Source organism: Engystomops pustulosus, chromosome 3 (genome assembly GCF_040894005.1).
Source record: "Engystomops pustulosus chromosome 3, aEngPut4.maternal, whole genome shotgun sequence".
Lineage (NCBI taxonomy): Eukaryota > Metazoa > Chordata > Amphibia > Anura > Leptodactylidae > Engystomops > Engystomops pustulosus.
This window is the reverse complement of record NC_092413.1, coordinates 84909281-84937051: the sequence shown is the minus strand read 5'-3', so window position 1 is coordinate 84937051 and position 27771 is coordinate 84909281. Positions and strand designations below refer to the sequence as shown.

At 41.4% G+C, this 27771-nt stretch overlaps 1 long non-coding RNA gene across 1 annotated transcript in view; it reads right to left on the bottom strand.

Annotated features, from left to right (window-relative positions):
* Nucleotides 1–16084: 16084 nt before the first annotated feature.
* Nucleotides 16085–27771, bottom strand: part of LOC140120494 (uncharacterized) — a 37429-nt gene continuing 25742 nt past the window's right edge. The window contains exons 2-4 of the long non-coding RNA XR_011853824.1: nt 19392–19556; nt 17558–17652; nt 16085–16979 (exon numbers count right to left, since the gene is read on the bottom strand). This is a non-coding gene — a long non-coding RNA (uncharacterized lncRNA). The remainder of the gene's footprint in view (nt 16980–17557; nt 17653–19391; nt 19557–27771) is intronic.

Below are 27771 nucleotides of genomic sequence, written 5' to 3'. Positions count from 1 at the left end.
CTGGTGGCTGTACTTTCTGCAGTGCATGTACTAGCCAATTCTGAGCAATTTGTAGTGAGACTTGCGACCGCTGTGTTCTGCGCTTAGTGACGCACATATCCATAGCAAAGACCGAAGTGGGAAAATTTAGTAGGGGTTGGATTTCAATTAGGCACTAACTCAGTGTCATCTCATCTGGCATAGTAGTGTGCTTTGATACTTGGCTAGAAAATAGCCATAGGAGAATACAAAGAGCTTACTTACGCATACAGTAGCGTTCTATATATTTGATTTCTGGTTGATCTGCTGGTGGCTGTACTTTCTGCAGTGCATGTACTAGCCAATTCTGAGCAATTTGTAGTGAGACTTGCGACCGCTGTGTTCTGCGCTTAGTGACGCACATATCCATAGCAAAGACCGAAGTGGGAAAATTTAGTAGGGGTTGGATTTCAATTAGGCACTAACTCAGTGTCATCTCATCTGGCATAGTAGTGTGCTTTGATACTTGGCTAGAAAATAGCCATAGCAATAGGATAGCATTGTTTGGTTTTAAAAACTCAAAAAAAAAAAAAAAACACAAAAAAAAAAAAAAACACAAAAAAAACCAAAAAAAAGTAAAAAAAAAAATAAAGTTATAACTCTCATTTTAAAAATGTTTAACCCGAGGGCTAGGGGTAGAGGACGAGGGCGGGGACGTGGGCGTCCAACTACTGCAGGGGTCAGAGGCCGTGGTCCTGGGCGGGGTGAGACACCACCTGCTGATGAGGGAGCAGGGGAACGCCGCAGAGCTACACTCCCTAGGTTCATGTCTGAAGTTACTGGGACTCGTGGTAGAGCACTGTTGAGGCCAGAACAGTGCGAACAGGTGATGTCGTGGATTGCTGACAATGCTTCGAGCAATTTGTCCACCACCAGTCAGTCTTCCACGCAGTCCACCCATGTCACCGAAATCGCCACTCCTCCAGCTCCTGCACCTCAGCCTCCTCCCCCCCAGTCTGCCCCCTCCCAGGAAAATTTGGCATTTGAACCGGCATACTCTGAGGAACTGTTTTCTGGACCCTTCCCACAGTCACAAACCACTTGTCCGGTTGCTGCTGAGCAATTTTCCGATGCCCAGGTTTTCCAACAGTCACAGTCTGTGGGTGATGATGACCTTCTTGACGTAGTGGAAGTGTGTAAAGAGGTGTCCGACGATGAGGAGACACGGTTGTCAGACAGTGGGGAAGTTGTTGTCAGGGCAGGAAGTCCGAGGGGGGAGCAGACTGAGGGATCGGAGGATGATGAGGTGACAGACCCAAGCTGGGTTGAGAGGCCGGGTGAACACAGTGCTTCTGAGACGGAGGAGAGTCCTCGACCAGAACAGGTTGGAAGAGGCAGTGGTGGGGCCAGACGGAGAGGCAGGGCCAGAGCTGGTGCATCAGCGCCAAATGTGTCAACTAGTGAAGCTCCCGTGGCGAGGGCTCCTGCGGCGAGGGCTAGATCTTCAGAAGTCTGGAGGTTCTTTAAGGAAACACCGGATGACCGACGGACTGTGGTGTGCAACATTTGCCAAACCAGGCTCAGCAGGGGTTCCACCACTACTAGCTTAACTACCACCAGTATGCGCAGGCATATGAATGCTAAACACCCCACTCAGTGGCAACAAGCCCGTTCACCTCCGGCCGTGCACACCACTGCTACTTCCCCTGTGTCAGCTGCTAGTCAGCCCCCTGCCCAGGACCCTGCCACAAAAACCCCATCGTCGCCTCCACGATCCTCCACAGCATCCACCAGCGTTCAGCTCTCCATACCCCAGACGCTGGAGCGGAAACGCAAATATAGTGCAACCCACCCGCACGCCCAAGCCCTTAATGTGCACATCTCCAGATTGCTTAGCCTGGAGATGCTGCCCTATAGGCTAGTAGAGACCGAGGCCTTTCGCAACCTCATGGCGGCGGCCGCCCCTCGGTATTCGGTCCCCAGCCGCCACTACTTTTCCCGATGTGCCGTCCCAGCCCTGCACCAGCACGTGTCAGACAACATCATCCGTGCCCTGACCAACGCCGTTTCTGACAAGGTCCACCTGACCACGGACACGTGGACGAGTGCTGCCGGGCAGGGCCACTATATATCGCTGACGGCACATTGGGTTAACTTGGTGGAGGCTGGGACCGAGTCTGACACTGGGGCTGCTCATATACTGCCGACGCCGAGGATTGCGGGGCCTACCTCGGTCCAGGTGTTTCAGGCCTACTATGCCTCCTCCTCCTCCCACCCCTCCTCCACCTCCTCCTCCGAACTACCATCCGTGGGCACGGCGCCATCAGTCGGTAGCTCTAGGCACAGCAGCAGTGCCGTCGCTAAGCGACAGCAGGCGGTGCTCAAACTGCTGAGCCTAGGCGACAAAAGGCACACCGCCCAAGAGCTATTACAGGGCATCACGGCGCAGACTGATCTGTGGCTGGCACCGCTGAACCTCAAGCCGGGAATGGTTGTGTGTGACAACGGCCGTAACCTGGTGGCGGCTCTGCAACTCGGCAGACTGACACATGTGCCATGCCTGGCCCATGTGTTAAATCTGATAGTTCAGCGTTTCCTCAAGACATACCCCAATCTGTCTGATTTGCTCACGAAGGTGCGCCGCATCTGTGCGCATTTCAGGAAGTCCAGCCCAGATGCTGCCACTCTCAGGGCAGCGCAGCGCCGCCTCCAACTGCCCGCTCACCGACTGTTGTGCGACGTGCCCACGAGGTGGAATTCAACACTGACCATGTTATCCAGAGTTTACCAGCAGCGCAGAGCGATTGTAGACTGCCAGATGTCAACTTCCACCAGAACTGGTAGTCAGGTCAGTCAGCTTCCTCAAGTCTACAATGAGGAGTGGACGTGGATGTCTGATATCTGTCAGGTGCTGAGTAACTTTGAGGAGTCAACACAGATGGTCAGTGGCGATGCCGCCATCATCAGCCTCACCATCCCGCTGCTTGGCCTGTTGAAAAACTCTCTGGTCAGCATGAAGTCGGAAGCTTTGCGCTCGTCACAAGAGACAGGGGAAGAATATTCCCTTGTTGATAGCCAAAGCACCCTCAGGTCTGTTTCTCAGCGCATATCGGAGGAGGTGGAGGTGGAGGAGGATGAGGAGGAAGAGGAGGAGAATGTTGGTGAGACACAAGAGGGGACCATTGTTGAGTCCTTTACTGTTCAGCGTGTATGGGCAGAAGAAGAGGAGTTGGAGGAGTTGGAGGAGGAGGAAATGGACAGTCAGGCCAGTGAGGGGAGTGAATTCTTACGCGTTGGTACTCTGGCGCATATGGCAGATTTCATGCTAGGCTGCCTATCCCGTGACCCTCGCGTTCAAAGAATTTATTCCAGCACCGATTACTGGGTGTTCACTCTCCTGGACCCACGGTACAAGCAAAATCTTTCCACTCTCATCCCTGCAGAGGAAAGGAGTGTGAGAATGCATGAATACCAGCAGGCCCTGGTGCACAAGCTGAAACAGTATTTCCCTTCTGACAGCGCTAGCGGCAGAGTGCGTAGTTCTGCGGGACAAGTAGCGAGGGAGAGTAGGCGAGCAGGCAGCTTGTCCAGCACTGGCAAGGGTACGCTTTACAAGGCTTTTGCCAGCTTTATGTCACCCCAGCAAGACACTGTCACCTGTCCCCAGTCTCGGCAGAGTAGGGCTGATCTTTACAGAAAGATGGTGAGGGAGTACGTAGCTGACCATACCATCGTCCTAAATGATCACACAGCTCCCTACAACTACTGGGTTTCAAAGCTGGACATGTGGCACGAACTGGCGCTGTACGCCTTGGAGGTTCTTGCCTGCCCTGCCGCTAGCGTCTTGTCCGAGCGGGTTTTCAGTGCAGCTGGTGGCATCATCACCGATAAGCGTACACGCCTGTCGACTGACAGCGCTGACAGGCTGACGCTTATTAAAATGAATAAAGGCTGGATTTCTCAGAATTTCCAATCTCCACCAGGTGAAGGAAGCTCAACCTGAATAATTGATCCACTCCTCCTCCTCCTCATTTTCCTCCTTCTCCTCCTCTTTGTACAGTAAAGCAGAGGAAAATGGCTATTTTTTGACAGGGCCCACTGGCTCTTGCTATAGTACTTCATGCATTTAATTTTTCTGGAGGGCCACCTACCCGGTCCTCTGTTTGAAACAATTTTTGGGAGTGCCACATACAGGCACTCAATCTATTCCATTTTACTGCAGGGCCACCTACCTGCTCCTCTGGTTTGAAACATTTTTGGGACTGCCACATACAGGCACTCAATCTATTCCATTTTACTGGAGGGCCACCTACCTGCTCCTCTGGTTTGAAAAATTTTTGGGACTGCCACATACAGGCACTCAATCTATTCCATTTTACTGCAGGGCCACCTACCTGCTCCTCTGGTTTGAAACATTTTTGGGACTGCCACATACAGGCACTCAATCTATTCCATTTTACTGGAGGGCCACCTACCTGCTCCTCTGGTTTGAAAAATGTTTGGGACTGCCACATACAGGCACTATCCAAATTAAATTGTCTCCATAGCAGCCTCCACACGTTGTCTCCATTGCTACCTCCAAAAGTCGTCCATATAGCTGCCTCCATACATCGTCCCTTTATCAAACGAGGTGTGTCAGGCAGAAATTTGGGTTGTTTTCATGGATTCCACATCAAAGTTGTTAACTTTGTCGCCACCCTGCTGTGTTATCCACAAAATATACTGGCAAACTTTTACCATTTAGGGATATTATTTCAGCGCTTCTTGCGCATCTGTTTACATTCCCCTCACCCGGCATATCCTAAACTTATAAGAACGCTACTACACTTGATCTTATACAAAAGGTTCTTAGAAGTGCTGTTTGGGGAGTAGCCTAGAGACAGGGGCTTGAATTGGCGAAAGCTCGCCTGGCAGCGGAGCGCCAGCTCCATGCGCATCATGCGCTTCTTGCGCATCTGTTTACATTCCCCTCACCCGGCATATCCTAAACTTATAAGAACGCTACTACACTTGATCTTATACAAAAGGTTCTTAGAAGTGCTGTTTGGGGAGTAGCCTAGAGACAGGGGCTTGAATTGGCGAAAGCTCGCCTGGCAGCGGAGCGCCAGCTCCATGCGCATCATGCGCTTCTTGCGCATCTGTTTACATTCCCCTCACCCGCCATATCCCAAACTTATAAGAACGCTACTACACTTAACTTGGTGCAGGCTGGGACCGAGTCTGACCCTGGGGCTGGTCATATACTGCCGACGCAGAGAATTGCGGGGCCTACCTCGGTCCAGGTCTCAAAGGCCTACTATACCTCCTCCCACCCCTCCTCCACCTCCTCCTCCTCCGAATTACCATCCGTGGGCATGGCGCCATCAGTCGGTAGCTCTAGGCACAGCAGCAGTGCCGTCGCTAAGCGACAGCAGGCGGTGCTGAAACTGCTGAGCCTAAGCGATAAAAGGCACACCGCCCAAGAGCTATTACAGGGCATTCCACATCAAAGTTGTTAACTTTGTCGCCACCCTGCTGTGTAATCCACAAAATATACTTGCAAACTTTTACCATTTAGGGATATTATTTCAGCGCTTCTTGCGCATCTGTTTACATTCCCCTCACCCGCCATATCCTAAACTTATAAGAACGCTACTACACTTGATCTTATACAAAAGGTTCTTAGAAGTGCTGTTTGGGGAGTAGCCTAGAGACAGGGGCTTGGATTGGCAAAAGCTCGCCTGGCTGCAGAGCGCCAGCTCCATCCCAAGATCCAACTAACATAGTTGCAGCACCTTTAATCTACTACTAGTTCACTGCCTCCATAATAATAATAATAATAATCTTTATTTATATAGCGTCATCATATTCTGTAGCGCTTTACAAATCATAGGAAACAAATACAAATGTAATGTAACAGAGCACAACATTTGTATGGAACAACAGGAGTGAGGTCCCTGCTCGCCAGAGCTTACGGTTTATGAAGATGATGGGGTAACACGAGGTAAAAGAATATTTAATGGTCAAGCCATTCTTCTTAGGGAATAGAAAAAAATATAATAAATGGAATTGCTGTCGCTTGAACCACTCAGCCGTCATCTTATATACCAGGTCCAGGGTGAATGGGACTGCAGAGAAGTCTGGTGCCTGTTGGTTGCTGGATAACAGATGGGAGGACGACACAGGACGGGTTAGTAGAAAAGTTAAAACTTCATGCAGTTAATGAGTGTTATAGGCTTGCCTAAAGAAATGGGTTTTAAGAGCACGTTTGAAACTTTGGAGGTTAGGTATTAGTCTGATAGTCCAGGGCAGAGCATTCCATAGAATTGGTGCAGCTCTAGAGAAGTCTTGGAGACGCGAGTGGGAGGTCCGCACTAAGGTAGAGGTTAATCTAAGATCACTGGCGGATCTAAGAGCACGGGTTGGGCGATAGACTGAGATAAGAGAGGAGAGGTAGGGGGGTGCAGCATTATACAGAGCTTTATGGATGAGGGTTATTATTATTTTAAACTGTATTCGAAAGGAGACTGGCAGCCAGTGCAGCGACTGGCATGAACTGTAAGCATACATGGTCCCCTTATCAAACGAGCTGTGTCAGGCAGAATTTTGGGTTGTTTTCATGGCTTCCATGTTAACTTTGTCGCCACCCTGCTGTGTAATCCACAAAATATACTGGCAAACTTTTATCATGTACCGATATTATTTGAGCGCTTCTTGCTCACCTCCTTTGGTTCCTCTCTGACACCCATTGGTTTGAAGCCTGAGTCCAATTAGGGTATGTCGCCATGCCACTCTCTAGCCTGCTGCCGCTGCCTCTGCCTCTGCATGCCGTCCCCTATAGTGTCAGGGTCAATTATTGGATGTTTTACATGCTATCTAGCTTCATTCTGTCACTCTGTCATGGCCATGCTGTTGCCCATAATTTCGGCATAATGGTGCGATTAAGCAGCCTCAGAGGCATCCATGCATGCTGCCCCTGCTGTTTCCTGTCCATTTCCGTGGTGTTTCCATCCTTTTCTGAGGTTCCCAGGTGTTTGGCCAAGCTTCCCTGTGCAGAGCCTTGGTCCCCTTGAAAAATGCTCGAGTCTCCCATTGACTTCAATGGGGTTCGTTATTCGAGACGAGCACTCGAGCATCGGGAAAAGTTCGTCTCGAATAACGAGTACCCGAGCATTTTAGTGTTCGCTCATCTCTAGTTGTAACATAATCTATTGTTAGTAGTGCATGCAATGAAAGAGGTTTTATTTTTAACACCTGCCAATAACACCTGTGATCAGGATTGACACCAATTGCAGGTATAAACTCTTTAAATTCCACTGGCATGTGCACATTTACCCCACACGGCAGGGTGCACGGGCCGCATCCATGCAAGTGCCAACACAGATGTTATACATTGAATGCTGCAACTCAGCCGCCACTATTTAAAGAGTTAACACACAAGATCAGTGTCAGCATCAATCACGGATATTACTGGAGGGGGTTTAGATCCAGGTTCAGAATTTTCAAATCTGTTCATCATTACTTTTCATCCATTTTAATCTTGTCTGTGATGTAAGTGAAACCCTAGGATGTACCTGACAAATGGATATAAATATCATATGCTGTATTTTTAAAATATATGCATATGTTATTTGAAATGAAGAATAGATGGGGTCCATATCGCACAGTGTAAAAGTACTGGGTAGGGTTTGTTCACATATTTTTAAGACAAGTTTCGGACAAGGTTCTAGTACATATCCCAAACATAGCCATAGGTCAGTCTCCTATTCATTCCCCACTGCCAAACCTTTTTAAGGCTGTGTTTTGTTACAAAGTCAGCCAATACCTAGAAAAAAAGATTACGTATAGTTTTTAACATTGTGGTCAATGAGTTATGTTCTACTGCATGTTACATAGTTACATGCACTTAAGTCATTAGTGGATCCAAAATACAAATTTGAAGTGATGGACATGCTTCTGGACTATAGCAACCAAGGGGGTAATTATATTCTTTATAGGACATTCCAGTGGTAGAATATTCTTTATCACTACTTGTATTAATATCCAAAGAGAATTGACCAATGTGTACTATGTACTCACCACCTAGAGACAGACTCCTATAGAGCCCTTTCACACAATGGAACTTTTCTTTCAGCTGAAATATGTTTGCCTCACAACCCCATAAAAGTAACTTTGTACTCTTACCTGGCATACAACTAGATCCAGCAGCAAGTCAGGGAAGGCATGGCTTTCTCGGCCAAGGCCGGCAACCCCTCCTGTCCTCACTCAGATACACTCCACCCCATTCTCCAGCCAACCAGATGGCGTCGACAATGAGATGGAGTGTAAGGGAGTGAGGCAGGAAAAAGGTGGTAATAGGTTCCCTTTAAGCACTATAAAAAGTTCAGAACATCTAATGTAACTATATGTATACTGTAAATGCAGGTACTTAGTAGCCAAATTTATTGATATGCTTTAAAATCACTACTAAAACGGTGGATAATGTATAAAGTAGATACAAAATAATAAGCAAGAAGTTAAGACTTTCACATCACAAAACTCTTTATAAAATGTTATCCTATCTTCATAGCTGAATAGAAACATGCTAATACATGACAATGCTATGATCAATATAGAACACTTAGGGCTCAAGCACACTAACGCATGCCCACCATGACGGGCACACGACGGCGCGCAGGAGAGATGGAGGGGTGAGTGCTACTCACCCCGCCCCTCTTCTTAGAAAGTAGAAGCTGTGGATATGGCCAAAGATAGAGCAGGCTTGTTGCGCTCACCATACCGAGCCCGTGCACTATAGCCGTCTATGGGGGATGCATTTTGTATAATGATGAGTCTGCTTAATAAAGTTTTTGTGATGTAAAAAAAAAATCAATAACCAAAGCAGCTAATCTCCCTTTAAATCCATGCAATTCAGGTTTATGGCCATTTATCTTCTACATTTCAGTCTTCACTGAACAGACATGAGAATGTGAAATATTTCACATTAAGATACACTAATTGTATTATCTACATTGTAATACATCAAAAATATAGCCATGCAAAAAATGATGATATCAGCAGTGGTGAGGTATAAGCATGTTAAAGCCTTGTAAACACTGTATACAAAGTGTCTATTTTATATAAACTTCTAAAACCCATCACACTGTGCTCAAATTTGTCATTTTGAAGCATAATACAGTGAAAGATATTTTTTGACAGATCACTTCTTTGTTTCTTGGGGATCTCTGCCAAAAGCGAGAAGTTCAAATGTTTGGGTGAAAACACTGTCAGGATTGTTCCACTGCTTGTAGGAAATAACTTTGCATGAATCACGGTCATTTTTTAAGCATGGATTTTCAATTGATTGGGCCTCTGAATGTTCTGCCACTTTTAGATGTAAATGAGCTGTCTGTGCTGGACGTAATTGGCATGGGCATGAGATCATCATTATCCAATCAGGAGCGGCCATCCTGTCCCAAGCTCTGAAAGACATTTCTTAATGCTGGCGAAATCCGTGCTTGCTTACTGCATAACTCCCAAACACCATGGTTTCCAACAACTAGCCGCAGTTCCAGATTCATTTCTAATTGTTGAAACCTAATTCTTTCTGAAACCAATATAGTAATAGCAATGGTAATAGCAAGATAGACAGAGGATTGCAAGACCTGTTCTTATCTAATGAAGGGTCATTCTGGACACTGCTATAGATCAGATGTTTTTGATATGTGTACACTGAATTAAGATATATTCACTAGAGTTGGATACCTACAAAGTATCTAATACTCATCAGGAGTAACTTTCCCTTTTCTAAACTATCATATTCATAAGTTTTCAAGGCACATTGGTTGCCAGGGGGAGCTGCTATAAAATCAGTGCCTGCAAGTGGTGTACAACTGCTTTTAAAGTGTTTCTGTACACCGCAGGAAGGCAGAACCCAAATGTAATCAGTAAGCTTTGTAACTAAATTGCAGCTTAATGTCTGAGATTCGTGATTGCTTATGAAGATCTTATTTTTAAAGCAACAACCTCACAGACGCTGTAATAACGTAGCCTCTGAAATATAGCTGCAGCACAATGCAGTGATAGACTCAGCATATTCATAAGAAGCCCGCAAGAACAATCCACACTTGTAATCTTGTTACATATGCATTCCTGTGTTGCATACAATTCATTACGGAAAATCTCTGCAGCTATTTGTTTTATATATGCAAGATGAATAGCAATTTAGCATTTTAATGCATAGAGAATCCAAAAGGCATAATTATATTTCATTCTGGATGCTGGGCTTATGCAGTACAACATAGACATACACTGCTATGTGTTAGTTTATGCTAAGATAAGAGAGAAATTTCCACTCTTATAATGCACCTGGTGTGTAGCCATTTGTTTCTTCAGAGGCAATATCATTAATCATTCATTAAATGTATTGGAGTCCTGACGCTCGTGAGAAAATGTATTTAAAAAACCAACACAATTCTCAGGCTATCAGCAAAAATATCAAAAAATGGAAAGCACAACTGGGCCGGGAAAGGATGATCATTACTAATGAAATGACATGCACAGGTGCACTACTGGAAAATCTGGGTGGCATAACTATTTTCAGTGACTTTGCTTTTGTACGTTTGCATAGTGAATTATGCTCCTTTTGTAACAGTTTAATTTGCTGAAAATGTATAATTCACATTATGAATCCTATATCTGTGGATTTGAAACAGCTTCTCTTTTCTTAAAGGGGTATTCCCATTACAGCAAATTAATGTTATTGTTTGTATAATAAAAAGTTCTACAATTTTCTAATATACTTTCTGTATCAACTCCTCAGTTTTCAGATCTCTGCTTGCTGTCATTAACCCCTTATCACCGACACTAGTTTTCAGCTCAATGACCAGACTCGATTTTTCAAATCTGACATGTCTCACGATAATTGGTTATAACTTCGGAACGCTTTAACATATCCTGGTGATTTTGAGAATGTTTTCTCGTGACACATTGTACTTCATGTTAGTTATAAAATTTAAGTGATAAGTTTTGCGTTTCGTTCTGAAAAAAAGTGAAAATTTGGCAAAAGTTTGTAAAAATTCTTCATTTTCCAAGTTTGAAATGTTCTGGTTTCCAGACAGGAAGTAAAACTACCCAAAAAGTTTGATAATTAACATTTACAGAATATCTGCTTTATGTTGGGATGATATTTTATGCTTCCGGTCATTTTTCTAGGATGTTATGAGGCGCAGAACTTTAGGTGCGATTTTTCTTATTTTCATGAAAATTGCCATAACTCACATTTTGAGGGACAACTCGGCTTCCAAGTGACTTTGAGAGGCCTAAATAATAGTAAAACCTCATAAATTACCCCACTATAGAAACTTCACCCCTCAACATATGTAAAACAACTTCTATTAAGCTCATTAACCCTTTAAGTGTTTCACATGGGTTAAAAAATATGGACCTGCGATTTAGAAACTATGGAATTTTTTTGGAAATACATTCATTTAGGCCAAAACTGACATTTTCAGAATAAATTAAATGATGAAACGCACTGCAACGCTTGATGCCCAATTCCTCCCGAGTTTACTGATACCCCATATGTGGTGGTAAACTGCTGTACGGGCGCACGGCCGAGCATAGAATGAATGGAGGCGCCGTCCACAGCAGATTTATATTGTCACATTGTACGACCTATAAATTTTTATTTTTTTTGATAATGCGATCATATGAGGGCTTATTTTTTATGGGATGAGATACAATGTATAAATAATTTATTTTGGGAGTCTAAAGCTTATTCATGAGATTTTATTAACTATTTCAAGGGGGACACAAACAAAATCATCAATTTTTATTTTGGATTGTGAGCATCCCCCCCCCCCCCGCTCACCGTAACGTAAAAATAATATTTTATCTTTATTCTCTGGTTCACTACGATTGCGGTGATACCTCATTTATATAGTTTTTCTTATTTTGCTCAATTTTCCTGAGCAAAACCAATATTGGAGAAAATCGCATTGTTTTTACTATTGACAACTTTTCAGGGCCATAACTTCTGTATTTTTCTGTTGTCAGATCTGGTTGAGGGCTTATTTTTTGCGAAAACAGTTGTTCTTTTCAGTCGTATCATATTAGGTACCGTAACTTTTTTTGATCACTTTTTAGAACATTTTTTGTGATGGTGTTTGATGAAAAATTGTATATTATGGGAAGTTTTTCGAGTTTTTTTTTTACGTAGTTCACCGAGCGGGTTCAATATTGATTTAGATATATTGTACAGATTAATACGGACGCGGTGATACCTCATTTATATAGTTTTTCTTATTTTGCTCAATTTTCCTGAGCAAAACCAATATTGGAGAAAATCGCATTGTTTTTACTATTGACAACTTTTCAGGGCCATAACTTCTGTATTTTTCTTTTGTCAGATCTGGTTGAGGGCTTATTTTTTGCGAAAACAGTTGTTCTTTTCAGTCGTATCATATTAGGTACCGTAACTTTTTTTGATCACTTTTTAGAACATTTTTTGTGACGGTGTTTGATGAAAAATTGTATATTATGGGAAGTTTTTCGAGTTTTTTTTTTACGTAGTTCACCGAGCGGGTTCAATATTGATTTAGATTTATTGTACAGATTAATACGGACGCGGTGATACCAAATATGTACGTGTTTTGTGTTTTATATACTTTATTTGCATTTTATGTGTTACTGGGGAGATTATGGGACTTTTATTTTATTTATTTATTTAATTATATTATAAAAAGATTTTTTTTTTTTTTTTTACTTTTTTACATTTTCTACTTCTTGGCTTGAATAAGCGATCATCCGATCGCTTATTCAAGCCTTTACACTGCAATACACTTGTATTGCAGTGTATAGTGTAAGTAACTGAGCATGCCGCGCATGCTCAGTTACTTACAGCCGGGTCCTGCCAGGAAGGCAGGACCCGGTGAGAAGAGGAGCCGACAGCCCCGGGTCACTCGTCGGAACCCGGGGCAGCGGCAGGAGGGATCGGATCCCCCGGTAAGCACACCGGGGGGGTCCGATCCACGGGGGACACACTTGCACGCCGCGGTCATGCTTGACCGCGGCGTGCAAGGGGTTAAACACCCGGGATCGGAGTTTTTCCGATCCCGGGTGTTAGTGCCGGGTCTGGGCTGTAATATCACAGCCCGACACCGGCACTATAATAACCCGATGTCCCGAAATCTTCTTCTGATGCGCCGCCGTAGAAAGGCGTCGCATCAGAAGAAGTACCCTTAATGACCGCCGTAGAATCCCGATAGGGCGGTCATTAAGGGGTTAAAAACCTAGAAAAATAGAAAGCTTCTGTGTTTACTTCCAGTGGACAGAAATCTGACCATGGTCACACAGGTGCGCTGCTCATTATATCCCACTGCTCTGATTACTCTATAATACTAACGAGCCATGCACCTGCGTGACCGTGGTCAGATTTTTGTCCACTCGAGGTAAACATAGAAGCTTTCTATAGAAGGACAGCAAGTACAGATCAAGAAAACAATCAGGAATTGATACAGAAAGTATATTGGAAAATTGTATAACTTACAAAATTGTACATTCAATAACATTAATTTGCTGTAATGGGAATCCCCTTTTTACAGGATATGCCCATAAAGGACATAGATTCTGCATTAAAAAATCTTCAACAAATTTCAAGCCCCTCATTATGAAGTGTTAAATAGTTTTTTCAGACTATCCAGATACGTTGGCTTAGGTGGGAGCACATTTTAAAAAAATAAGGCATATACTCATACTCACAGCACTCCATTTCTCTAAAACATATCCATTTCCTTAGCCTCTAGTCTCTGCAGGACCAGAAGAGGCACAGCTCCCATGACCCCTGTGGATAATTGTTGACCTCAGCAGTCACATGTACAAGAACATTGCGGTATCAGCAGTGACATCAGCGTTCTCGCATGTCTGACTGCTGAGGCCATTGACTGACTGCAAAGAAGCCTCACCACCTTCACCAATTTATATTTTTAAACTTTACCGGGACATGGTTTTAGGTCATGGTCAATCCCAGCCTGTCACTATGAAAATGCATTTAATCTACAATTAAAAAGAATATAATGTAATAAATTTAAATTTAAATAATCACAATAAAACTAACACAAAGTTCTTTTCTTTTTTTCGTTAGCAAACAAGAGTTGATACATTGTGGACAAGCCCTCTTGACTGTGCAGTGATCCATCATCTCTGTGTATGTAACTTACTACTCTCCTGACTATGACAGGTGTTGATTTAACTTACTGCTTCTGCAAATCAGGCTGTGGTTGAACAGTCAATGATGGAATTCTACTGGATGGAAAATCTATTGATAGATCCTATAAGTATAAAATTATGCTGGATGTTCTCATGGTTTCAATCTTATTAATCCACATCTGGAAAATATCCAACAATCTGTTGGGGGTCCAGGAATAACCATAGCTACATCAAGGCTCCCAAGGTGTCTAAATGACAGCAATTCTACGGTCATAAGTTTTGTTTAAAGGGGTTGTCTGGTTTAGGTTCCCCCTACTATGAAGTTATGAGCAAAAAAATTTAATATTTTATGTATGAAACTATTATGGTCAAGACACGAGATTAGACTACAAAGAGCATCTTTTTGCTCAGTTCACGCTTGCATTAGCTATTGGGTGGCAGACTCTATTATATGTCTATGGAGAAAACAACAGATCTAATCTGATCATAACTGGTTGTAATGAGTACAGATTCTTCACAGCCATCATGGCCCATTGATTTTTATTGTAATTATGTAATGCTTTCTCACTGGAGGTGCAGCAGGGGAAGTGCTTGTTGTCAAGATAACCCACTAAATGCAGCCAGGTATATTGCAGCTGAAAATACATTAAAAAGTGTTTAAGAATATACAAATACTTACTTCATGCATTTTATTTTAGATTTGTCAAGTGCAATATTCTAGAAAATATTACAATATAAAAGCAACTTTAATAGCATCATTTACATTGTATTACTAAAAGTCAGTGATGTTAATTATAGTGTTTCCATTCAACCAAATAAAAAAGGATTCGGTATAATGGCAGCGGAAGAAATAGTGAACAACTTCAGAATTAATAAACAAATGTCTACCCTTACAAAGATAGTCCCTGAGAGAGATTCAACCTCTTTAAAGATTTTTGAAACACTGTGTAGAAAATTCACATCTTTACACCCTCGAAAGATTAATAGTTTGAGCCTCCATGGAAACAAATTAGCACCACATGCTCTTCGTTTCACAAAGAGCTGTTGGCACAGGGCTCCCCGGCACAAAAGGACCACTTTTTAGTCCTCTAGGACAATAGAATGTTTCTGTTGGAATATGGTGATTATGTTTAAACTGAGAGTTCCTATAGCAACAACTGTAGTTTTTCACTACAGCAATATTCTATGTCATGACAGACCCTAAAATATTTCAAATCTGACACATTAAATACCACTGTGTTAAGACATCAAGTAAAAAAATAAATCTATGGTAAGAAAATTATTACCTACATTACACAAATATATTGCACATCATACATATTAAAAAGAAATTGATTGCCTAACAATATACTCCATTATAACAGGGTATAGGTAGACTGATAGAAATCTCTTCCAGGTTAATGTCATGATGTCTAAAAGCTATCTCTATTCAAGCATTAGAACTGGATAGCCTCATTCTGGTGGGTTATTTAGCTTTATGGTTCCATGTATACAGAGCCGGTATAAGGGCACACAGAATTACTACATGGTGCCTTATGACATGTTGTGATCTTTCTTTTATAAAAAAAAAAATATACAAATAAAACATATGATGGAATCTGCCTTTATCATCTTGCGATGGATCACCCCAAATTCCATGAGAAAAACCATCTGTGTATTTGTATGCACATTCTCTGTGTCTGTGTCAAGGAAATGTCTAACAGAACTATCAAAACAAGAGGGGACACATTTATAATCAGGCATTAAAAAATGGAAGGAATGAAACAGAGAGTGGGGAAAAGGGCTGCAAGCAGAGATCTAGAAAACCATGTGGAATAGATACCGAAAGTAAATTGGAAAATTGTATAACTTTTAATTACACAAACCATATCAATTATTTTCTGAAAGTGGAAAACCCCTTTAAGGAGTTACATTTATACAGTCTTACAATTAAGCCTTGTGCAGTAACTTTCTCCTCTTATTCAGGGCAATAACTTTCTCAAGAAAAACTTTGACCTTGTTAGGGACCTCGTGTATCAAATATGTGTCATATATGACTAATATCCTCTTTGATTTGAGAGGTCATAATCTGCTGTGTCTATCTCCAAAGGGTAGGCATCTACCACAAAAATCACATGGTGGACCACGGAGCACTTATACACATGTGTCACGGGTGCCCCTGCAACCCATATGCGTCGCAGGCGCACCCGTGTACCTCTTTGTGCCCCCGGACGCTATCCACAAAAGAACTCACCTCTCCTGGTTCCAGCGGCGGTCACTGTGGCACCCAATAATTGGCGCTGACCTGCCACCTTCCCAGTTAAATTCACAGCCCCTTCCTATGTCCCCTGATGGATCTTCGTGCCTCACAGCCTTAGAAAAAGCTCCCTAGCGATTATCCTGCATTACTGTGTCTCCTGCGTTCCTGTGTCTCCTGCATTACTGTGCCTCCAGCGTTCCTGTGTGTTCCTGTGTATCATGTGTTCCTGCTCCCGTGTGTTCCTTCTCCTGAGTCCTGTGTTGCCGTGTTGCCAGAGTCCCTCCGTGTTCCTATGTTACCAGAGTTCCTCCGTGTTTCTGTGTTCCTGCGTTGCTGTGTTCCTGTGTCCCGTGTGCCTGTGTTCCTGTTCCCATCTGCCTGGACCTCCCGTTGCTGACCCCGGATTGAACTTGACATTGCATCTCTGCTGCCTGCCCTGACCCTGTGCCTGGACCTGACCACGAGTCTTCTGCTAAGGTGCCTCGACCTCGGTCCATCCCTCTTTGCAACGGGCTCTGGTGAAGACCTGGTTCCACGTGTTGGCAAGTACCGCCTCCCGCGGTGGTCCAGTGGAATCACACATCCCGAATCCTGACAGCATGCATAACTGGAAAATCTAGCAAAAAAATATGACATATAGGAGTTATGTCATACTTCAGACCAAAATTTACTCAAGAGTAGTATTCCCAATAACCATGGAGCAAAGTGTCCACTGCCCTACCACTTCTCTTTGAGGTGGGAGGAGCACTTCCTTACACTTACAGAGGAATATCCAGAATTCTTTCTCTTGTAATCTGCTGGCTATTGGGAACATTTGTACCATGTCATATAGGTTTTATATTTACACTTTGTCAAAAGACAAATGATTACTCTATATTTAAATAAAGGCTCTATATCAAATGCTTAGTGTATCATGTAGTGTTCTTTACACCAAGCTTATTAGAAGAGGTTAGTGAGTTAAAAACAATGGGGGTCATTTATTATCGTTTTCAAACGGAAAACTGACGTTGTTTATTTTATTCCTTTTTGCACCACCTACGCCTTAATTTATAAGTATAGGTGCCCCAATATTGGTGTTTTCTGACACTCTCAAACTATAAGCCTAGGGTGGGAAACGCATAGGTCATAGCCTCCACCCAGTATATAGCTATTCACCCCCCAACCCCCTATAAAAAATATGAAGTCTGTATTCACCTTTCCGATGCCCCTGTGCATTGCCGATGTCAGCAAGCGGCTGGCGTCATAGGGTAATGGAGACAGAACCAAAGTAGCCGAAGAAAGAAGAGGACCTGCAGGTGGCGTCAGAAAGGTGAGTACAGAGTTAATTTAATTGATAGACTTGAGTGACATACATTTTTTTATATACAGTGATAGACTTGAGTGACATACATTTTTTTTATATTCAGTGTATTTTAAAAATATGAAATAATTCACTCAATCATTTTTATTGGATGCATCAGTTAGATACCTATGGGTTATGATCCCTCTACAGTGGTACACAGCATGGCTGTAGAAAATAAAGTTCCCCTTTTTAACCCTGAACACATTGGCTCAGATGTATTAATCTGTTTGCGCGAGTAGTCTCACAAAGTTTGCACATAAATACATGTGAAAACTGCTTGAACATGTACTTATTCAGCATTTCCGCCACTACTGTATCGCGGCTGCACTATATGCGCCATGACACCACACTGTGCACCTAAAAGGGCGTTCCGGTGCATATTCGCAACCGGCCGCCTCATTTATGTCGGCAAGTGCGTTATAATTGTGGCACAAGCACATTAAATTCTAGTAGATTTTACCAGATTTTATCTGGTGCACTCTAACCGTTATTGGCGCTTGCAGGGTGCGACTGTGCACAGGTCTTCATTAGTCTTGTACACTCTGCACACAAGTGAGTCACACTGCACGTAGCACACGTAGCATAGTTTGCCTCACTAAAAGTAAATCTGGGCCATTAACAGCAGAATATAGACAATGTTTATGAGAGCCTGTATTCTGTATCAGAGATTTTGTATTTCTTAACGAAGATCTATGTTAAATAATAAAATTCAAGGATTTTTGTGCCTAGTTTGTTGTCATTTTATTAAAATTGCTATTTTAAAAGTATAACAATGTACAAAATAAAATATGGCTCAATTTTTCTTCAGCTGTACTTCAGAATGTCTGTCCTATCCCATTTTGCTATTTGGTTTAATAAACATGTCATGGATTTGTGCAGAATAGAGTTATCTTTTACTTACATTTCACATTTTTCCTGAGTGCCCTCTAAAGACAGATCTATTCAACTAGATTGTCTTATTTACACCTCTGTTGCTTGCTTCTTAATTCCTCAGTAATTAAATAGCTATGTTATATCATTAAGACAGTTTCTAGAGGTTAGGAAAACATATGTACACAAAGTCAACTGCGGGTTACTTCACAATAACTATGTAACCTACTGTACAGTCATATCTGTGTGACTAACACTAAACTATGTGATGGGTCAGACCTACAAATACATATTGCATTCATCATCGGGGCAGAAAGAGGAACAGTAAAATAAAAAGCTTCAAATCCTTAAAGAGGACCTGTCACCGTGAAAATCGGCCCTAGGAGCTGCTTACTAAAGTGCTAAAACAGACGCAGCAGTGTTACAATGATAGCGTTATCGGAAACCTCTGATTACGCTAACACTGCTGTGCTGTAAATTACAAACATTATTCATGAGGGGGCGGGATTAAGGGTGGTGACTGCCGCATGACGCGCAGTTTGTAGTGTACAGCGCAGCAGTGTTTGTTAGTGTTACCGGAGGTTTCCGATAACGCTTTCATTGTAACACTGCATCGTTTGTTTTAGCACTCGCAGCTGCTTACTTTAGTAAGTAGCTCCTAGTGCCGTTTTTCAGGGTGACAGGTCCTCTTTAACTCTGCACTTTTGAAAGTAGATCTTTTTTCCTAGCTCCTGGCATGAGCCTTGGAGGCAAGATTTTAATATGTCCTATAGACAAGGAAACAACATTTTATTAAGAACATGACTTCATACTTACGGACAGAATCACCTTCAGAACTCCCGTACTATCTCTGATTTACTACAGTCAATGTGTGTTCTTAATGCATTTTTCTCATTTACAGTTGCATCTCATTTTCCTGGAGATCATAGAGATAATGTTGGTGATTTTCTTAAATTATTATCTTGCTGGAACTAAGTTGTCCTTGAAGAATAAAAAGAAACATCATAAAATTAATGATCCTGCCTGGTATAAAATAAATATAAACATTCTTTCTCCATTTCTAATAAATGGCAGCATTCACCAGCACACAGAATAATAGAAGTATTGAGAGATCCAAAACCAATATTTAAAGAAAATCTTCAACCAAAATCTATCATGATAAACCAGGGACACTTCATCAAAGATCCAGGCACCGTGACTAAGGTAATCTTCTTATATTTCTTATCCATGGCCTCCTTCCTTCTGATTTATTGAATTATACCTTGTGCAGGAGCATGACTCTAGGTTCTAGCAAGATTCTAGGAATGCAATGAAAATGAGACATGCTCCTCCCTTAAGGCCAGTGTTGGACTAGCCCACCAGAGTACCAGAGGATCCTCTGGTGCGCCCTGCCTCAACTCAATACTGAACCCCGGAAATATCACAATTTGGAGTATATTTCCTGGGGTATAATGAAGAGTGGGCCCCCAAATTGATTTTCTTTGGTGGGCCCAGGAAACCAAGTCCGACACTGCTTAAGGTCATGCACCATGCATTATTCAATGAATTACCTTTGACTGGAGTATTCTTTTAAGGGATTTGGGTGGGCATTTCAGAGCCCCTGAGGGCTGTAATTTCACATGGTGCTACAATAAGCAGAGCAGGCCTCCCCTCTGCCTGCACGTCCTGCTGCTGATAGATTACAAAGGCAGAGGGAGGAAAAAGCTGGGGGAGGGAGAGACATGTTCTGCTCATTTTAGCAGCCTGTGAATCTGCAGCACTGAGGGTCTCTGGTAACACCCCCCAGAACCCCTCAGACTCATTAGCATACTCACAGTCACAGTGCCTGGATCTATCAGTAAGTGTCCCTGGTTTATCATGATGGATTTTTTTGTTATATTTTTTATAGACTCATTACTAATGTTTGGTAAACAAGAATAATCATGCATTCTGTTCAGTATTCAACAAAAGCATTGCAAATAATCATTTTGTATGTTTCACTGCGGTTTGCTTCTTCTAGAAAAAAAAAACTTGAACTTCTAAACATAAAGAAGGATTCATAACCGCCTGTATACAAGGCTCCTGTGTTTCCATTACTAGAGTATGGATGATTAAAGAAATGCTGGGAAGAATGTTGGGGGTGGAGAAGGAGGAGTGGATTCCATTGCAGATTGCAGCTGCCTTGGGCAGAAAGAAGCCTTCATAGGGATAAATATTTATTGTGTACAGAACAGCCGCCTATGTGACCAGTGACTATTTCCTTTGCATTAACTTGAAAATATAGCAGTTTGTTCTGATTTTTGTGTGTGTGCGGATGAGGTTGTGGACTTCGATAAGCAGATAACTTGAGTATGATTCCCACGGCAGAAAGGTCACAGCGAGCATTAATGCTAAGGGTATTAACATTTTCCCCGTTCAAGTTTGTACCATAAATTGTTCACAGTGTAACAAATCTAAAGGATTTTAGTGGTATACACATTCTTCACATTTCTCCAAGAAAAAAACTGAGGAAAGCAAGTAGACTGCACATAAGGATAAGCAAATACTGTAATAAGAAAGTTAAAAGAAATATGCCGTAATTATACCAAGTATATATGTGTTCATATCCCTCTATGGTGACATCAATATACAACATTTCACTATCAAGGAAAATAGCAAGTGTCCAATGACCTGGAACATGACAATGTAAACAGGAAACATTTCTTTATGTTGATATTTTCTACAATAAGAAGAATGTGCACAGTCAAGTTATGAATGTATATTCTAGGAATTCATTGTAACTATTCAGTAACCAAGACACTGAAACATAATTAGGTTATGGGAAATCTGTTAAGTAGCAAATAAGATCATTTCCTTCTTTAATCACTTTTTTCTTACCACATAATTGATGTGAGAATTAGGGACTTTTAACATTGTGCACAAAAATGTCATCAGTTTTAATGGCATGCAGAGCTGACAGCTGTGCTTATTGTGCTGTCTGCATAGCTGTGAAACCCTGCTAGTCAAACATCTCAGACACTGATAACCAACTTTTATTTGTCTGTCTATGCCTTGGATTTATGTCTTATACACCCCAGGTCACTTTTTAGTGGCACTATGTTGACAGTTACAAAATACAATGAATAAAATGTCATTATTTCAAAGGAGATTTTCAAAGAGATTTTGATTTTTCATAGTTTGCCAAAAAATGATTTTTCTGTGGGTGAACTGAGGCTATCACATGACCATGGACTGGTTATTATCCACGGGAAGTATGTAACGATAGCTAGTAGAGATCTAGATAATAGTGAGGGAATAATACAGAAAGTATATTGGAAAATGTCCTAAAAGTGGACAATCCCTTTAAAGATATAACCAAGCTCATTAAAATATGAAGATATTATCAATATCTATAAAGACTGCATGTTTTCCATAAAGCATATTATCAGTATTGCGATGCATCTTCATACCTTTCTCTTCATATTTTAATGAGCTTGGTTACATCTTTAAAGGGATTGTCCACTTTCAGCAAATTATCCAATATTCTTTCTGTATCATTTCCTCACTGTTATCTCCACTAGCTATCATTGTTTACTTCCCGAGGATAATAAACAGTCCATGGTCATGTGATGTCACATGGGTGCATGACTGGTTAGTATCACAGAGGGTCATCAGAGCTGTGTGATATAATAATTTGTACACCCATTTGACATCACATGACCATGTATGGATGTCAGCAAGCAGAGATCTAGAAAACAGCGCAGAATTCTTACAGAAAGTATTTTGCAAGATAGTATAACCCCTTTGATTCACATTCAATATTCACATTGAAGCACATCCACCTAGCTTTCATGGCACCAAGAACAAATATCTACTGTATATCTAGGTAAATGTAGATCAGACAGTCCTGGGGAAAAATGTTTTTTATAACAATAAGAATGATTATCAAGTTGAAAATTGATTCGGAATCAATGCCTGTATCTTTAATGTAGCTCACAATGAAACATCTTTAACACAGCAATTAACAATCAATAAAAAATAATGTAACAATTATTGTGACCAGTCAATTTTTATGAGACATTATTCAGAAAAGCATGCAGTGATCTATAGTCACTATATTCCTCATGTAGATAGCTTTATCAAAGCTATCTACATGCTTAACCCATTCACGTCCGCCCACCGTAAATATACGCTTGGCGGTCGTGAAGAGTAGTATAGAGAGGGCTCATGAAGGGTTGGGGTTAGATGGGGTCCCACCTCTGGGACCTGAACCAACCTCTAAAGGAGAGCAACACAATATGTTTTTTGGTTTTGAAAGAGGAATATCACATATAACAATCTGGTAAAAATTATTATGAAATCGGAGTTACACTTTAATTGTTATGACTAAGTTACCAGGGGAAAGAGACCTATTTTGGGGGAAATGAGTATTGATTGTTTACAGATACAATAAATAAATACATTTAAATAAAATAAAAATAAATTTCGATCTAAGTGTGTTTTTGGGATATATTAGGCCCACTTTTCAACAAAATTAATAAAAGTTGATTTTAAACGTTCTTTACATTCAGGCAGTAATATTTACATATACAATAATTTATTTGTTTTGTATATGTACTCCATAATATTAACCCCTTAATGACCGCCCTATCGGGTTTTTACGGCGGTCATTAAGGGTACTTCTTCTGATGCGACGCCTTTCTACGGCGGCGCATCAGAAGAAGTTTTCGGGTCACCGGGTCTCGCTGGTGCCGGTGTCGGGCTGTGATATCACCATTGCCCCGAACCCCTGAGGACGCCACGTTAGGTGGCGAAACATGTCGGGGGGCGACGCTAGGATTTTAGAACAGGGAACGAGATCAGCCGATCAGTGAATCAGTCTAGTTCAAGACAAAGAGGACTAGAAGGAAAAATAGACTTTTCTAAGGGAATAGAGGAGGTGAAGGGAATGAATGAATTGATGGAATGAATGATGAGAGTTACCCTACCCCAATCCTAAATCTTCCCCAACCCTATAAACATCCCATGTCAGACTGCTGAATGTGCAACTATAGGTTAAAATTGAACAATAGTGGATAGCACTAAGAAATACAGCTAGAACTGACAGAGGAAAGATAGACAAATAAGAGGACTGACCACGGATCCCTGATAATTTTAAAATAGACACTGAGTCAAAGAAAGAGCACGCAATTTATTTAATTTTAGATGAGAATTTAAAAGTTATATTTTAACAAGCACTAAAGGGTTAACAAATGGCCCGTGGGCCCATTGTAGATAGACTCTGAAGAAATATTAACCCAGCTTACCACAAGTTCCACAAGCAAATCACCGGCACCCGGCACTAACACCCGGGATCGGAAAAACTCAGATCCCGGGTGTTTAACCCCTTGCACGCCGCGGTCAAGCATGACCGCGGCGTGCAAGTGTGTCCCCCGTGGATCGGACCCCCCCGGTGTGCTTACCGGGGGATCCGATCCCTCCTGCCGCTGCCCCGGGTTCCGACGAGTGACCCGGGGCTGTCGGCTCCTCTTCTCACCGGGTCCTGCCTTCCTGGCAGGACCCGGCTGTAAGTAACTGAGCATGCGCAGCATGCTCAGTTACTTTCACTATACACTGCAATACAAGTGTATTGCAGTGTAAAGGCTTGAATAAGCGATCGGATGATCGCTTATTCAAGCCAAGAAGTAGAAAATGTAAAAAAGTAAAAAAAAAAAAATTAAATCTTTTTATAATATAATTAAATAAATAAATAAAATAAAAGACCCATAATCTCCCCAGTAACACATAAAATGCAAATAAAGTATATAAAACACAAAACACGTACATATTTGGTATCAACGCGTCCGTATTAATCTGTACAATAAATCTAAATCAATATTGAACCCGCTCGGTGAACTACGTAAAAAAAAAACTCGAAAAACTTCCCATAATATACAATTTTTCATCAAACACCATCACAAAAAATGTTCTAAAAAGTGATCAAAAAAAGTTACGGTACCTAATATGATACGACTGAAAAGAACAACTGTTTTTGCAAAAAATAAGCCCTCAACCAGATCTGACAACAGAAAAATACAGAAGTTATGGCCCTGAAAAGTTGTCAATAGTAAAAACAATGCGATTTTCTCCAATATTGGTTTTGCTCAGGAAAATTGAGCAAAATAAGAAAAACTATATAAATGAGGTATCACCGCAATCGTAGTGAACCAGAGAATAAAGATAAAATATTATTTTTACGTTACGGTGAGCGGGGGGGGGGGGGGGGAATGCTCACAATCCAAAATAAAAATTGATGATTTTGTTTGTGTCCCCCTTGAAATAGTTAATAAAATCTCATGAATAAGCTTTAGACTCCCAAAATAAATTATTTATACATTGTATCTCATCCCATAAAAAATAAGCCCTCATATGATCGCATTACCAAAAAAAATAAAAATTTATAGGTCGTACAATGTGACAATACAAATCTGCTGTACATGGCGTCTCCATTCATTCTATGCTCGACCGTGCACCCGTACAGCAGTTTACCACCACATATGTGGTATCAGTACACTCGGGAGGAATTGGGCATCAAGCGTTGCAGTGCGTTTCATCATTTAATTTATTCTGAAAATGTCAGTTTTGGCCTAAATGAATGTATTTCCAAAAAAATTCCATAGTTTCTAAATCGCAGGTCCATATTTTTTAACCCATGTGAAACACTTAAAGGGTTAATGGACTTAATAGAAGTTGTTTTACATATGTTGAGGGGTGAAGTTTCTATAGTGGGGTAATTTATGGGGTTTTACTATTATTTAGGCCTCTCAAAGTCACTTGAAAGCTGAGTTGTCCCTCAAAATGTGAGTTATGGCAATTTTCATGAAAATAAAAATCGCACCTAAAGTTCTGCACCTCATAACATCCTAGAAAAATGACCGGAAGCATAAAATATCATCACAACATAAAGCAGATATTCTGTAAATGTTAATTATCAAACTTTTTGGGTAGTTTTTCTTCCTGTCTGGAAACCAGAACATTTCAAACTTGGAAAATGAAGAATTTTTACAAACTTTTGCCAAATTTTCACTTTTTTTCAGAACGAAACACAAAACTTATCACTTAAATTTTATAACTAACATGAAGTACAATGTGTCACGAGAAAACATTCTCAAAATCACCAGGATATGTTAAAGCGTTCCGAAGTTATAACCAATTATCGTGAGACATGTCAGATTTGAAAAATCGAGTCTGGTCATTGAGCTGAAAACTAATGTCGGTGATAAGGGGTTAAAAAGCGCTGTGGAACACGATGACCACTATATAAAGGTTTGTTTTTATTACAGGTCAATCTACAGGGAATGTGTGGTATATGAAATAAAAGGTGTCTCAATGGAAAACAGACATACGCCTATCTGACATAAGTGTTTTGTCGTGGGATAGGAAAAGCATGTCATTTCATCTGAAGCAGATGAGCTGGGTAGCGTAACTCACATATTAAAAACATAGCGTGAACATAGCGTGAAGTACATAGCAGTAGAAACCGGAATGGTATGCTTGAAATAATAATGCCTTACTCTATGTTTTTACTTCTGGGGGGACTTAAACTCCTTTAAATACCTATGCCAAAGCCAGTCAAAACTGAGTCCTGAGGCGCAACCACAGTAGTTTTGGCTGAACTGCCACTAGAAATTTGTGAAAGCTATTGTGTGACATCATATGACCATTGAGCAGATATTATCCATAGGCCACTGTAAAAACAGTTTTGCTTAAATTGGCACTTTGTCAAATGATTTTCATAAGACTGAGCATGACAGAATGAATGTGCAGCCCATTAGCTGACACAATTTTGAAAAAAATCCAGATGTCATCAAGGTGTACTACTATAGGAAAATATCATTAAGGAAGACAGCTGGAGAATTACATAGACCAAGAGCTATCCCAGGTATTGAAAGAGGCCTTTCATTTTTACCCATGCTTTATCCAGATTCAATTATACACTCTACAAAGATCATGCATGGGAAAGTATTGGGCCCCATGGATGGTTTGAACAATTCTGTAATAGATGGAGATATTTACTGCTGTTCCTTTATCCATGTCACCATATGTTGTAATGATTCATTCTTCCTTTTAAAATAGCAGAAAAATGCAGAAGGAAAGGAAGATTTCCAACTGGAATCCTTGTCCAAAGGTCATAACATAGTCACATAATGCCTAGGTCTTGGGTAAGCTGAGTCTGACATTATGACACCAACTTATTAACAAATATTTAATGATAACAGTATAGAAGCTGCCATACTTCTGGGACCCCTGACCTGCTGATACAGTTAAAGTAAAGATTTGGAAACAGATCCTCTAAGCAACAATAACTAAATCATTGGACAGAGCATTAAAAGGGTGTTCCCACAAAACATGTTCCACAGGTTATCCACACTAACTTGCTTATCGGTGGGGGTCTCATCGCTGAGACCACCACTGATCAACAAGTTAGGCCCTATCCACAGGATAGGGCCTAACTTGTTTTGTAGAAGAACCCCTTTAAAGGGGATTTTCCACAAACTAAAGTTACGACCTATCCACAGGATAGGGCCTAACTTGCTGATCAGTAGGGGTCTCAGTGCTAAGACCCCCACAGATCGCGAGAATGAGGTGTCCCCTTGTCGCTCCATCAGATTAATGGAGCAGACGTCCACACATGAAAGTTCCGCTCAATTAATGTTTATGGAGCTGGCGGACCCCTTGTTCTTGAGATCAGTAGGGGTCTCAGCACTGATTAGCAAGTTAGGCTCTATCCCGTGGGTAGGGCCTAACTTTAGTTTGTGGGAAGAACCCCTTTAAGGATTTCCTGGTATTTACTCTTCAATCTCTATAGAAATATCTGGACGTTTCTAGCTAACATAGTCATGAGCTAGCTAATGTTATAAGTTAATGTCAAGAACAAGAGTCAAACACTTAAGTCACCAAAGAATACAAATGAAAACATTTATTCCGAAAATTTATAGAAGAAATGCTGACGTTACAGTGACAGTTGAGCGTATAAACATCAGGGTTTTCCATCTCAGAATCTTAGGCAAATACGCCTAACATATCATCCATTGAGTTTTCTGGAGAACAAAACATGAAAAGGTAGCAAATCTCGACAAGTTGCCCCAAGTTGCCCCTTTTATGCCCTACTCAGCCAAATTGACTATAACCTACACCAAAGGGTCTTACCTAGAATAGATCTCAATTCTGGCATAGGACTACTGCACTGGAATCATTG